Raw genomic sequence first — 14185 nt, 5'->3', positions numbered from 1 at the left:
GTAATTTCAAGGGTAGGGCGCCTGGGGCCAGATGCTTGGACAGTGGCTGCCCCTGTCGGGGCCGGCGGGGGCAGGAGACAGCCTGCGATTTGGGCTGCTGGGTCCTCTGAGCCCCCTTCCTCGGGATGTCAGAGACGGGACGTGTTCCCCATGCTGGAGATCAGATGGCACGGTGGGACCACGCAGACCTGAAGCTGGTGGCAGGGTTGTATTCCTGGTCTCCCTCTGGGCATGGTATTCGAGACCCCAGGAGCCCTCATAAAAACCTCCCACAGAGGAGCCAAAGGGCCAGAACCTGAGTTTGTTCCATCTGGCCCCGCAGCTGCAGGAGGACCCAGAGGGTGTGATGGTGTTGGGGGGGGGGGTGCTGTGTGCACTGTCACTGTGGCCAAGGCTGCAGACACCAGCTCCCCGTGAGCACGCCGGGTGGACGGCCAGCCCCTCTCTCTTTCCCTTGTCTCCCTCAGGAGGGACAGGGCCCATCCTTTGGCAGAGGCTGGTGTTGAGGCCCCCCGTTGAGGCGGGAAGCTGCCCAGGCCAACCACCCCCTTGGAGTCTACACCCCAGGGCGGTTTCCCCTCCAGCACCTGTGCCAGGTTTGCGGACTCTCGGGCAGGCTCAGTGGGCAGGGCCAGAATCCTTCCACTAATCCCAGTTGACAGGCTGACAGGCTGACATTCGTTTGTCAGCCAACTGCAAACGGAAAGCAGGATTTTGGTGTATTTATGGTGATCCTGTCATTACACTCAGCGCGATGAGACGTTGGTGTAAAAATAAAAAATAAATGGCCACACGGTTGAAATTAGCCTGGCTCCGACCCAGCCCAGCACGGCCCCCAAACGGGCGGCCGAAATGGCTGTGCATTGGTGGGATTTTTCTGTTTTGTTTTGAATTTTTCTACTTTCTGAAAATCCTGTCCCAGGAAATACCAAACGGGAAGAGAGCAGGCAAAGAACATTCCTTCTGTCACTTCAGCAATGAAGTTCTTTTATTAGTAGACTTCTGGTTTTAGAGTGGTTTTAGGTTTGCGCAGAAATAGAGTGGAAAGCCCGAGTCCCCACCTCTGTCCGGCCTCACCACTTCAGTTTTCCGGGTTACCGACGCAGCATGTGGGCGTGGTACCCCCAGTACCTGTGGACACGCCATCATCAGGTAAAGCCCGTACTGTACGTGAGGGTCATTCCTGGTGGTGGACATTCTGGGGGTTTTGGCAAACGTATGATGTCACGTATGCACCATCTCAGAGTCATATGGAGGAGTCTCACTGCCCTAAATATCCCCTGCAGGGATGAAATGTGAGAGCACCTTTTAGAGAAACAGGGCTGTCCCCACTGGCAGGGACCTGGAGAGCCAGGAGGGGCTAGAGCATGGCTCTGGGAGGAGTGAGGATTATATGGACGCACAAACGTAAACATGATGTTGGTGCACGCACTTAGTTTACATTTAGAAAGAAAGGCACAAAGGGGCGCCTGGGGGGCTCAGTCGGTTAAGCGTCCGACTTGGGCTCAGGTCATGATCTCACGGTCTGCGGGTTGGAGCCCCGCATCGGGCTCTGTGCTGTCATCTTGGAGCCTGGAGCCTGCTTCGGATTCTGTGTCTCCCTCTCTCTCTCTGGCCCTCCCCTACTCTCTGTCCCTGTCTCTGTCTCCCTCCCCCTCTCTTTCAAAAATAAATAAACATAAAACAAATTTAAAAAGAAAGGCACAGCCTTGGGGAGTGTGCTCCAGCCCACTGGGTAGGCCTACATCTTCCTCTTGGATTTAGGAGGGTGATTTGGGGGGCGCTGGGCTTGCTGATTCTGGCTTACAGAACATTTGCTGTCAACAGGTTGCCACGTGGGGGATGGTGCCACAAGGCCAGCTCTGAGCTGGGAATGCGACAGGAGACAGTGTTCCCCTGTGCGTGTTCTTGCTGACACGTGTGGGGCTGACACGTGTCCTCCCTCCTGTGTGCCCGCCCTGTGTGAGCACACACCTGCCAGCAGCCTTTGCCTCTGGGGTCCAGGGATAATAAAGCTCTCCTGCTTTTGGGGGGTTCAAGCCCAGTGAGCTGGGGGCCTGGCCCTGTCGCGTGGGCCGAGCATGTTCTCAGGTCCCCACGGCGTGGCCCACCAACCTGGCCTCTCGCCACCGTGGTGCATCAGTCAGGAGAGGTAGGAAGCCTCGCTTTGCGCTGGCCTCTTCCTGAACTAGACCCTCCTAGCCCCCACTTCCAGAGTCGAGGGCCCCTGAAGGTATTTGCAAATAATGGACACCTTGTCACGTCTGCATGCGCTTGACTTGTTTGCTGTAATTCTTGCTTAGACTTCTCTTCCGCGAGGTGGGCGCTCTGAGATTCCTGGATGCTGATGGCATTCCTTTCCTGCCCAGGGTCGGGCAGGGTCACTCTCCGGAACCCCTGTTTGCCCCAAGGAGTGCCCTTTGCCGGTTTCCCTTCTTGCACTCCCTGGCTTTGGCATTAGAGGAGGTGAAAAAGTACGGGCTTATAATTCATTCCTAAGAGCGTGAGCACAAGGCACCCCGGATGTCCCCAGACCAGCCGTGGCACATTGCTGGCCAGTCAGCTGAGATCCAGCATCAGGAACGCGGGGTCTTTGTGGGAACTGCTGTTGTCCGCCAGAATGGGTCTAAATATAGTCAAAGTAGGTGAACTCACTATGCTTCCTGCATTTATCCTTTTAGCTGAAATTTCCCTGACTTTTCTTTTCCTTTTCATTTTATTAGGTTAATAAAACTTGGTTTTTGAGCATTTCGCCACCCCAGGAGGGCCGTGGGCCCCCCGTCCAATTCATCAAGTGCCTAATGAGCGGCCCCGGAGGTCCCGGGCCATCCATTCCAGAAGCTCTCTCTGCCTTGTAAAGGTGAGGCCCACGGGCTGCACTGTATATTTTGTCTGTTGGTTTCCCAAATTCTCCTGCCTGCTTGACTGTCACTTCTGGGGATTTATACGAGGCAGCGGCACTGCGGGCAGCCCCCCCTCTGCAGGAGGACCCCTCCTTTGCCTGCTTTTCACACACACCACACTCTCCGTGCCATAAAATAACGTTTCTGTAATAAAATGGAGTAGAAATGTGTCGATGCTAGCATTTTAGAACATTCCAGCTCCAGTGCTGTGGGAAATCCCTACGTTTACATTAAGGAGGGAAGCTCTGTGAGAGTAGGGGCTAAAACAGTGTGGAAAAAAAAAAGGCCCTTAGTAAGAAGACATAGTCTGGGCTTTAAATAAATGACTCCAAGAAGGTGTGCGTGTGCGTGTGTGTATGTATGCAGCCCGCACGCTGTTTTTACACGTGTTCCCGCCGCCCCTGGTTTATTGTTTGTGTTTCAGAGAAAGACCAGTAGAAGAGTGTGTGGGTGCTGCCTGCATTCTGGCCCAGAGTCTGGACTCTGTCCTCTTCTAGAACATTCTTCCTCTTCCTCCCCCTGTAGGCTCTCTTGCCTTCGCCAGCTTGTCAGGATGCTGCCAGCTCTGGGCATGGGGCTGTGTCTGCCCCGCGTGGTGGAGAGCTGGAATCTGAGCACTCGAGCTTGGGGACAGGTCAGCTCGGGGAATGGAGACACGGCCATGGGAGGTACGAGGGCGGGGCGGCCCCGGGGCTGTGGGGGCCTCCAGCCACAGGGCCCCTGACTGTGCTCACTGCGTGGCCTTGTCAGTATTTGTGGTTAGCGTCCCCAGCTCCCCTGGTCTGCTTGAGCTTCTAGTAAACGCACGGCCTCTAATTGACTGCACTCTCGAGGGCGTTCATGATTGCTAATAAATTACTCCATCCGACTGTAACTTTCTTCCCTTCCTTGCAGCTGCCCACCTTGAGCCCACAAGAGGAAGGAGCACGGGGAGGAGGTTATGCTTGTGGGGGGTGCAGAACAAGGGAAAACAGAGAAGCCGGCTTGAACCATCTCTTGCGATGTGCCCTCTGCATTATCACCCACTGGCCCCGATGCCAGCTGACAGACCTCATCCAAACACTTGGCTGGGATTTGGGGACTTCTTTTAACGCCTGGTACGTGGGCAGTGGTGAGGAGGTCTGTCCCTCTTCTGTGGTCCGTGCACTTGAGGAGGAGGGGTCTGGAGGGTCTCTGAGGTCAAGGGGAACATCCATGGGGAGACAGGCATCATTCAACACCTCCATTCTCCGATGCGGGGAAGACACAATTGTGTGGCTCTCAGCAGTGACCTCAGAGTGTCCACATGTCCCGGAACATGTGTCCTAGGTGTGTGCATCCTCCTGGTTCCTGGTGGCCATGTATCAGTGGCTCAGAGTCCACACACGGAGGCCACAAGTGGCTGTTCTGATGGGGCTTAGAGGGAGTGGGCCCGGCTTATGCCTGCCCTTAAAGCCTCTCAACCGAGGGCTGGCCCTTCTCAGTGTCCCGTTGCCTGTCAAGGGGCCTAGAGCTAGGCTCTGGTGCAAAATTTCCCACAAGCACCTGGCCCTTCTCCCCGCCTACCCTTCTTACTGTGCACTCCCTGGGCACTCGATGATCTGAAATCCACTTGGAAGGGTTTTTGTTTTGTTTTGTTTTCCTTCCTTGACACCTTGGAATGCAGTGGGCCGTCTCTTTCTGCTGAAGGATTTCCCATTACCCTGTGGGCTCGAAGGGGGACCCCAGGCCCAGAGCATGGAGGTAGCGTACGTGGTTCTCATCATGGGTTTAGTCCTGTCTTAACTGCCCCGGGGATGCTGCCCTGTTTGCCCCCCTCTCTGTACCGAGTCCCCCCGACAGCAGCGCCCCGCCCCCTCAGGCCAGCCCACCTCCAGCCTCTCTGACTGAAAGGAACCTTCATGCCTGGGCCATCTGTTTGTTTAAACTCACCCCGTGCCAGTCCATGTTAAATGCAACAGAATGGAGAAAAATGTCATTCTTTGTCAGCCTCTGATCAAAGAGAGGACATAAAAAAAATTCAAGATGGATTTCTGAAGGACAATGTTGTACACATTCCCTGTGTTTCCGAGCCGCGGTGGTTAGTTGATTTTGGGGGGAAAAATCTTTTTTCCCCCCTTTTGATCCCGGGGAGAAAACACTCACACAAACACGTCTTGGCACCACAAACATTGCAAGATGGGCCCTTGTCTGTAGCCTCCCCGGCTGGCTGGCTGGCGGGTAGAAGGTGCCGGCTTCTCATTTATCAACAACACGAGAGAATTTGGAATACGACTCACTGCAGCGTGCAGACCCTTTCCTCCTTCTGCGGGCGTTCAAGGCGAGGTCACTGTCGTCTGGGGTGACTCAGGACCCAGGATGCTCCCCCCGTGCCCAGAAACTGCCGGCCCGGCTGCCCCCTCTGTCTCCTTCACCCCCAGCCATTAAGGGTACGTTTCTCCCTCACTCCTTCAGCTGTGGAGCAAATGCAAATAAAAAGCACTTAAAATGGTTAACATTTCCTGTCACTGAAGGCATTCGTTAGGGGCGGGGGTCGCTGAGTTTTCAGTGTATTTTCATAGGAAAACTCATTTCAGATCTGCGGCAGGAACTCGGACAACTCACACAGCGGGCGTCGGGGTTTGCCGGGAGCCCGAGCCCTGAGTCAGCCGGGTGACCCTTTATGTCATGTGGGTACAGGAGAGCAAATACCCGGCTTCACACTGAGGCCAACCTGGGGCCCAGCTCCGGTCACGGGAAAAAATAAAATAGGCTCTTGCCCACCCCCTCTCCCCTTGACGCATTTTCTTTTCCTTTATTGGAGAAACCCTCTCCCCCCAAATTTGGTAATTTATTTTGTTGTGTTTCTCTATTGATCGCTTAGCTAGTGAGTTTGCTGGCTTCCTGGATGCTCATTTCTGGTTCTGCACAAAACAGCCACATTTCCTTTTGGAACCGGGACCAGGAGACAGACAGCAGCAGACATTGGAAATTGTGAGTACTCTTCCTCCAGCGCCTCTCTGCCCCTGTCCGTCCGTCCGTCCTGCCTCCCCTTTCTTTCTCTACCAGCACACTGTCTGTAGGGCTCCTCCGCGAACCCCTCTGGCAGCCCTCGGCACCACTCTGGCTTTTGGGAAAGGAACCTCTACAGTTTCTGCACAAACATCCATGGGGAGGGGAGGGGTGGGGAGGGTGCTTACCAGCGTGACTCCCTCTACTTCTCATTTTGAGGCTCCGAAAGATGGCGAGAGTACACAGAAGGAGGCTGGCTTATTTCAGGGCGAGCAGTGAGTCCCCACTGAATTTACCTAATAAAATGAATTTAAAAATTTTCATTTTCTCATTTTGTTCCAGCAGAAAATGAGCTTGCCTTTATAATGTCCAGATCTTTCAAACTGAGTGAGAAATTAAGTTACAAAATGTAAATAGTTTGGTATACATGCACACGCGCGCGCGCACACACACGCACACACACACATATATATATGAAATGAAGTAATCCCTGACGGTAATGCAATAGCAAGCCTGACTTGAGGCTCCTAGGACACTTAAAAAAATTTTTATGACGTGCAATAAAGAAAAGTAAGGTTCAGTAAAAATGTTTCTCTTTAAAAATGGATGCTTTGTGATACTTAATAAATTTAATTGTAATTTTCATTTAACATGAGTTGCTTGTTTCTTAAAAATCTTCTGAACGTCTTTGTGAAATATTGGGAGGATTGTAAGAATGTTAATATTCTAGTCTACAATTTACTTCTTTTCAGGAAACTATTCCAGGGAGTCAGGGCAGTTTTGAAAGGACACAGTTCTCCGATGAAAAGAATACCCTGCGCTTAATTACGAAGAGAAAGTAATTAATGCTCAAATTTCAAGGCAAATCCAGCGATCGGTTAGGAGCAGGGAGAATGAGAAAAGCAAGCCAGTTATTTGCCTAAGAAAATCCAGAAATTGACCTCATTCGGATGGATAATCGGAATGTGATTATATTTTTAGGGAAAAGTTACACAAACTTCAAAAATGGTAGTTGTTTTGCTTAAGTGCCTGGAAAGGGGATTCAGAATAATATTTGGGTTATCCTAGTTTTGTGCTCTCGTGTTCGTGAAGCCTTGTCAGGTTAAAGAACCCCAGGGTGGGTGTGAGCACGGGTGTGTGTGTGTGTGTGTGTGTGTGTGTGTGTGTGTGTACCCCCTTTGCCCCCAGCCCGGGGGGAGTGTGGGGAGGAAAAGGTGGGTGCCGACCACTGGGAAAATAAATCTTCGCCCCAGAAATTCATAACTCATCTAAAACTCTTAGAAATTAAACATAGCAATGCTCTCACTCTCTTTAACCTCCTCTTTGGGGGTGACAGGGGAGGGCAAGATTGCTGCAGACCAGAGGCACGTCAAAAGGCTGTGGCCACTTTGCTGCGCGTCTGCCTGGAGTATCCCGTCCTTGCCCTCCTGGCTATGAAACCACGGCACAGGGCGACTGAAACACATTTTTGAAGCTTTCTAATTGGATTGCCAGAGCAGAAACCTTGGCCTTCTGACGCGGGCTCCCTTGCTGCCCGGCAGATGGCGCTGTGACTTCTGGAGTGGCCCGTGGGGGTGGGGGTGGGGGTGGGGGTGGGGAAGACACTGAGATTCAGCCCGAAATGCCATCAGGTCCCCCCATCAGGTCCCCCTTCACCTCCCCCCGGGGTGCGTCCAGTCAGCTATAAACGCAAGAAGTAAAGAGTTTTTGAGGCCTCACTTGAAACACGCCGAGCTGTCAAAGTATTTAAAGTATTTAAGCCAAATGTTAATTAGCAAATGTGTCGCCCTCCTGGAATGGTCCGAGACGGCGCCCGGCTAGCGTTCAAAGAAGTATTTCCCGGAGATGTTTGAGATAAAAATGGAAGAAGCTTAGTAGCTATTTCAAGATCCGATCTATGGCCTGTTTATATTACACAGGAAAAAAGATACCTTTACGATACTCCTGTAATAATCACGCAGGGTGTTACATGGCCATAGCACTGCGTGGAATTTTATGTGCAGACAAATGGCCAAGGAAAATCAGGCATGTGCAGATAGTGATGGGATCAGAGTCTCACCCTCTCAAAAACGGCTTTTCCATACGTGTGGGAATACGCACCCCGGACCTTGGCTTTTATTCTGTCGGCACCTGCTAAAATGGGAGCTGCCAGATTCTTACGGCTTCTACCCTTCCTCTCCCAGGATTGCTTTCAGGATGGCTGTGTCCTCCTCCTCCACTGGGAAGAATGTCTACTTTATTTCAAAAGTAAACAAATATTTTTTGTCCCTGTCTTTTGCCAGGGAGAATCCCAAAATATGATGAGCACATCCTTCAATATATTTAATGTTAAAATTAAAATTAAGACAATTTTGGATGATTCCAATGTTTTTGTTCTTCACGGGACAACAGGATTCCTTAATTTGTTTTAGGTAATAATTTGCCACATTGTTTTTTTAATTTGAAAAAAAAAAGCATGCATGTTGAAACTACTTGAAATGCATACCAAGAGAGAGGTTTATTTCTTTTCCTAAAAATGATGTTATCGTTTGTTTTTGGGGAAGAAAAAGATGGTAAGGGAATTAATTTGACTCCAAATGTGAAATAATACTTAAGGACATAGATATGAGTACGTGTAATATAGTAGAATGCCTTCATTGCGTCTAGTAGTGATAAAATATTGTTCTTTAAAAATTTAATCGAATCATGTGCTGGCTTTTTTTTTTTTTTTACCTGTGTGTATTTACAAACTGCAAGTTACCTACTGCTCGTAAGTCTGCGTATTAACAAGATGATCGTGCAAGAAACCCAGCTGTTTAAATAAATTCTGTTCTGCTTTAAAGATTTTGCCCTTTGGGGGGAAAGTCATTTAAGTATTGAGTGGCAGTGACCAGCTAACAATAGTTAAAATGAAAATAAATCTTCCCGAAACTTAGTTCTAATTTTCTTGAGCAAGATACTAACCCATAAAAAATAAACATTGTTTATTGAGCCACATTTGTATCAAGTGAACCTTTGTAAATTGATACGGAGAAAATATGAACTTGTATGTCCCAAATACTTTGGTCTGTTAGCAGAACAGAGAGAGCTATTTGATATGTAGAAACTGAAGAAAATAACATTAGTGATTCTGGAGAGAGATCCTTTCAGATTTGTGCAGACCCAGGGAGGTGATCGTATGAGAATTAACACAAAAATTTTTGTGTCACTGGGCACCGTGGCTTAAGGGATAATTTAATGACACCAGATATTAATGCTGACTTACATTTCTGCTCCGGCCAACCTTCTTACCATCTTGTTTATTTCCAGAAATCACATTCGTGACAGTTCTAATAGGCCATTCAAAAGCGAACATTTTCTCATTTAGCCGAAAATATTTCAGGTTTCAAAAACCCAGCAAGGAAAAGCGCTTTCAGACTTCATGTATATGAATAAGCTTGTTTGGGGCAAGACTTTTGTGGAAAATGAACTCAACCAGACTATTTGCCCAATTTCAGTCTAAAATATTTTTATGTTTCCATTTGCCGACCGACCAGGCTGCTGGGACCTGAGTCGATGCAGGGGTGATTGTCTCTTCTCTTCTGGGCTTTTACTGTTTTAATTTTTACTTCTTAAATACTTTTTTTATACTTTAGTCTTTACTGTTTTATTTTGGTGAAAGGGTGGAAAGTGGCCCGGGTGCCACGTTTGCCTGTGGGTTTACAGAGACGCAGAGGCCTGTGTGGCCAGCAGGGAGGACAGGCCGCACAAATCCCTGGCTAGGAGCGGAGGTGCGCCATTGCAGACTCTGAGTCCTGTGTTTGTAAACTTTCCACTTTTTGTTTTTTGAGAAAGTCACGTCTGATCTCTGCCAGCAGAGGTGGGGAGGCGTATTTACTTCCCTCCTAACAGCTGAATGCAATCAGAGCTCTTACTTTGTGTTGTGTTTTAGTTAAAAGGTAAAAGAAAAGAGAAAAAAAGATACCCAAACAAACCAGAAGACACATTCAGCATCCAGTCTCGGACCGTGAATGGATAGAGCCGTCAGTGGGGGGATAAAGCCCACAGGACACAATGCGTTTAGCTCCTCCTCCTTCCCTCCCGTGAAATTCTCTCAGAAGGAGATGGGGAATCGTGGGATTCCATTCAGGGGTCAGCGAACACGTTTAAGCTGCATGTCAGGAGAAAGAAGGCTGAGATCCTTTGTGCAAACAAGTGCCAGAAGCTCAAATCCCTGCCTGTCTCTCAGAAATGCTCTGAGTGTCTCTGAGCGGTTTGGGGAAACAAGCCTTGCGTGCCACCTTTCTCAGTGGCCCTGCCACGGCCGCCTCCAAGGTGCCCAGCAGGAGCCGTGCTAGGGCCCCAAAGTTCCACGCTGACATTCCCCTGGAGGGGGTCTGGGCACGCAGGTGCTCCCCCAGGCTGCGGTTGGGCTTGCCCTGCTGGGGACAGAGCCACGCTCCCATTGGGAGCCCTCGGATCACCCGGCCTTGCGGCACGAGCACCTGTGGCCACGGACCAGGCCTGGACAGGGGCTCCGACAACAATGCCATGTTGCTGTTCTGTGATGGCTGCTCTCGCTGACCACCCCGGTGCCCCACCTTCTTGGAACCCTAATCTTGGACACTCAGCCACTTAACAAATTACTGTGTTTTCGTTTGCCGGTTGACTGTCTCCCCTGCCTAGAATCTAAGCATTGGGATTGTTGCAGACTTACGACAAGGGTGGGTGTTAATCCAGAGGTGGCCATGTGCCAGGCATGGCCTGGGACAACTGGATACTGCCTGCCAGGGTAGGGACTGCTGTTACCCTCGTCTGACAGTTGAGGAAACTGAGTCCCAGGGAGGCCGAGTGAGACCCTCGAGGCCTCACAGCTGCTGTGGACTCGAATCCAGGCCAGGGGATCACAGGCCCCACGTTGTGCAGCAGGGCCTGAGTGCTGTGCTCAGTCAGTATTTGTCGAGTGAGGTGTCACTCCTGGAGCAGGAGATGGGGGCTCACGTGGGGCTCTGCCCTCCCTCGCTGCTGACCGTGGGGGATTCCTTAAACTTCCTGAGCCTCGGTTTTCTCCTGCATAAAATGGAGCTGACAATCTTCCTTTTCCAGGTTGTGAAGATTTGAGACTGTGAACGCAAAGGCGGGGCCTATAGATCGTGCTGGATAAAGGTCTCTGGGCCAGTCCCTGGAGCCCCGAAATAAATGGGCAGAGGGGGCTGCCTGGCATCGCGTCTTGGCCACCTACCAGCCGGACACCCCAGGTGAGTCTCTTGTACTTGCTGGATCTTGGTTTTCTCTCCTGTTCCTGCTTCAGAGGCTCACAGAAGGAGGGAGAGTGGAGGCCACGGTCTTCCCGAAGGCATTCGCACACCCTGTGACCCTTCCATGCCAGTGCCTTGTGGTGGGAAGCGTGGCCCACAGACCAACGGTGTCGGCGCCGCCTGGGGGTTGGTTAGAAATGTGGAGTCTCAGGCCCCACCAAGACCTCCCACATCAGACTCCGGGTGTGTGTGCCCTGTCCTGGCCGCTGGAGAAGCACTGCCCCGGAGCACATGGGGGACGGAGGGGCAGATGCCCCATAGCTGGCTCTCTGGGGGCCCTCGGCCCCTCCCCTCTTCCCGTCCTTGTCCGTCCTGTGCCGCAGGGCCCTGAGCGGCTGCCTGCACAGCCTCCCGCGTCCCTGCTTTCGGCTGGTCTGGGGGGAGGCGGGAGCCACAGGGCATTCAGCCCATGGTGCTGCTTGTAGGGACAGGCCCTCGCCTGCCCTCCCGTCCTGCAGTCTGGGGATGCTCGCTGCTCCCTGTGCCTACGTGTCCCCTGGGCGCCACTCTCGTGGGCCTTTTCCGTCTCCACAGCGACCGGTTCCAGGTATTGAATTCGCTCATTTGAAGTGCTCCGCGAAGTTTCTGTTTTTCTTGGTGGGATCTAGCACCAGCCACGTGGGGCAGGGGTCTTGAGGTCAGAAGGTCCGGGCAGGGATTGCAGCTCTCCCACTGGCGTGTGCCATAGCCCTGGAAAAGTCAGCCTCCCCCCGCCCCTGCAGCAGGTGAAATGCATAAATGGTCTCGACTCTTCACCCCTCCCTGTGGCCAAGCCCTCTGCTGAGGATTTGCAGCTCCGTCTACCAAGAGGCAGGTGGGTTTCCTCGCCCCTGGATCCAGGTGTTGCCATCTGACTTGCTTCGGTCAGTGGGATGTTAGCAAACTTCACACAAGCAGAAGCTTGGAGACACATGTCCCCGTTTCCACCAGCACTCTCACGGCCCTGCTGCCAGCCTGAGACGTGGCTGTGCCGGCCTGAGGAAGGACGAAGAACGCGGAGTCCGCTCGCCCGGTCAGCGCCGTGGAGCCCCTGCACACGTAAGTCAGCCTAGCCAGTGTCAGCGGGGACGCCCGGCTGACTGCCCAGGCGCAGGGCCGGTAAATGCTGCGCTCGCGTGTCGCGAGGCTTCGTTGTGCAGTTTGCCGTGGGGAAAGCTGTTACCCAGTTGCCAGTGTGACGAGCCGCTCGCGTGGTCTAAGGTGGCCCTTGAGAACACGGTCGTGCAGCCAGGCCGACGGAGACTGGGATTCCGGCTCAGCCATTTCCGAATGGCCGTCCTGGGGGAAGTCGGTTTGTTTCTCTGGGCCTCAGTGTTGTCCTCTGTAGAGTGGGGATGACAGTAGGACCCACCTCAGGGGGCTTGTGGGAATTGAGGTGATATGTGTAAGGCACACAGAGCACAGCAGGTAATAACTGTCGCCGTTATTCTGAGCAGGATTAGTGATAATATTGTTATAAAAGCCAACAACCACGATCCAGCCTTCACTCTCCTCTCTGATCCCTGACACATGCCCTCGAGGTTTCAGCCATGCCCACGACTGCCTGCTCCTCAAAGGCTCCATGCTGCCTCGTGCCTCGGTGCCTTTGTACATGCTGCTCCTTCCCCTGGGGTGCTGAGACTAGCGAGTCTCTTTTCTTCAAGACCCCACTTAAGTGCAGTGAAAAACTCAGGGTGGTTATCTGAATATTTCCCGTCTTCGTCCTGTCCTGTCCCGGCTGTCATACGCACGAGCATATTCTCCATTCAACTCTGGGGTCCCCTTGAGTTAGCCAGATGCCCTCACTCATTCATCTAGCCGAGAAGCTACTGTGCACGGGGTGCTTGGACGGCTTTGGTCTCCGGCTGCGAACAGCATGTCTGTCGGGGCCCATAGTCCACTGGGAAGGCAGACACGTGCGTGGGCAGCCACAGGCTTTGCAGGCAGGGTTTGATGGGGCCGGAGGTGCACAGAGTTTCAGGGAAGCTGTCCAGATGGGCATCCGAATGGAGGTGTGAGAGGTCAGCCTGATGTGGGTGCAGAGGAATCCGGGCCTCTGGGTGAGGGATCCTGGGAGGGGCGCGGGGCTCTCCTGTGGGCCCCAGTGGGGAGGGGACTGTGAGGGCAGGTGTGGTCTGAGACCCGGGCAGATGTCAGGGTGCAGGGGGCTGCTCTAGCTCCCTGCCACTTGTCCCCAACCGGGCAGGCGGCGTGCGGCCACCGTGGTTCGCAGATGCAGACGCTGAGGTCCCTCCTGGGAGGGGATCCCTGTCACTCACCACCCAGGGTTGGGGGAAAGCAGCTCTGGGCATCATATTTATGTCTCGGGAAACCGGGAGGCTGGTTTCACTGCAGAAACAGATAAGATAAAACAAACACAACACTTATTTTAGGGCATGGAGGGAGCCTGCCATTCCATGCCCCCAGGAAGCCAAGAACATAGCGACTGGATGGTGTACCTTTCGACCGTCTCAGACGGGCGAGGGGGAGGCGGCTTCCATGGGGGCCACCTGGCTGCGTCCTGGTGTCCCCTCCTGCAGGAGTGGTGGGGCCGCAGCCCTTCACACTCAGCAAGCGCGTCAGCTGGGACCACGTTGGTGGGCAGTGACGGGATCGGGCTGTCTGAGGCCCCGGGTGGCTGGAGGAGGGCAGTCTGGGCGGGGGCCCGGCTCACCCGTCTTTGGGGCCCAGAGCCCGTGGGCTCTCGGTCACAAGATGTACCCCGCACCCGTGAGGCTCAGGGCCACACCAGCTAGAGGCGCGCTGTCCTGTCGTGGCGGAAGGGTTCTCTTGGGCAGCTCACCTCCGTCATCCTGGCTGCGACGCCGTCACCTGACCACTCTCGCTGCAAAGGAGTCTGGGAAACTGCATATTTTTAGTCAGGTCCACTGCCAAGCCAAATAAAACCAGAATCCTGTCAACAAGGAGGGGTGGGGTGGCGAGCAGATGTGGTCAGGCAGCCAGCAGAGGGCTGGGAGCGCGGCGTGGGTCATCGGTGACTGCTACGGACGCCCTCCCAGTTCGAAGGTGAGGGACGCGTTTCTCTTTGCAAAAACC

The 14185-nt window shown here is 52.9% G+C and overlaps 1 long non-coding RNA gene across 1 annotated transcript; it reads left to right on the top strand.

Annotated features, from left to right (window-relative positions):
• The first annotated feature begins 2590 nt into the window (after positions 1-2590).
• Positions 2591-13655, top strand: LOC123578426. Its single transcript, XR_006702388.1, has 6 exons — positions 2591-2860; positions 3429-3537; positions 3798-4000; positions 5746-5855; positions 10938-11089; positions 12080-13655. It is a non-coding gene; the product is annotated as an uncharacterized LOC123578426 (long non-coding RNA).
• Positions 13656-14185: the final 530 nt, after the last annotated feature.

This window comes from Leopardus geoffroyi, chromosome E2 (assembly GCF_018350155.1).
Source record: "Leopardus geoffroyi isolate Oge1 chromosome E2, O.geoffroyi_Oge1_pat1.0, whole genome shotgun sequence".
Taxonomy (NCBI): Eukaryota; Metazoa; Chordata; class Mammalia; order Carnivora; family Felidae; genus Leopardus; species Leopardus geoffroyi.
The sequence above is the reverse complement of the archived record's forward strand: the minus strand, read 5'-3'. Positions and strand labels throughout refer to the sequence as shown.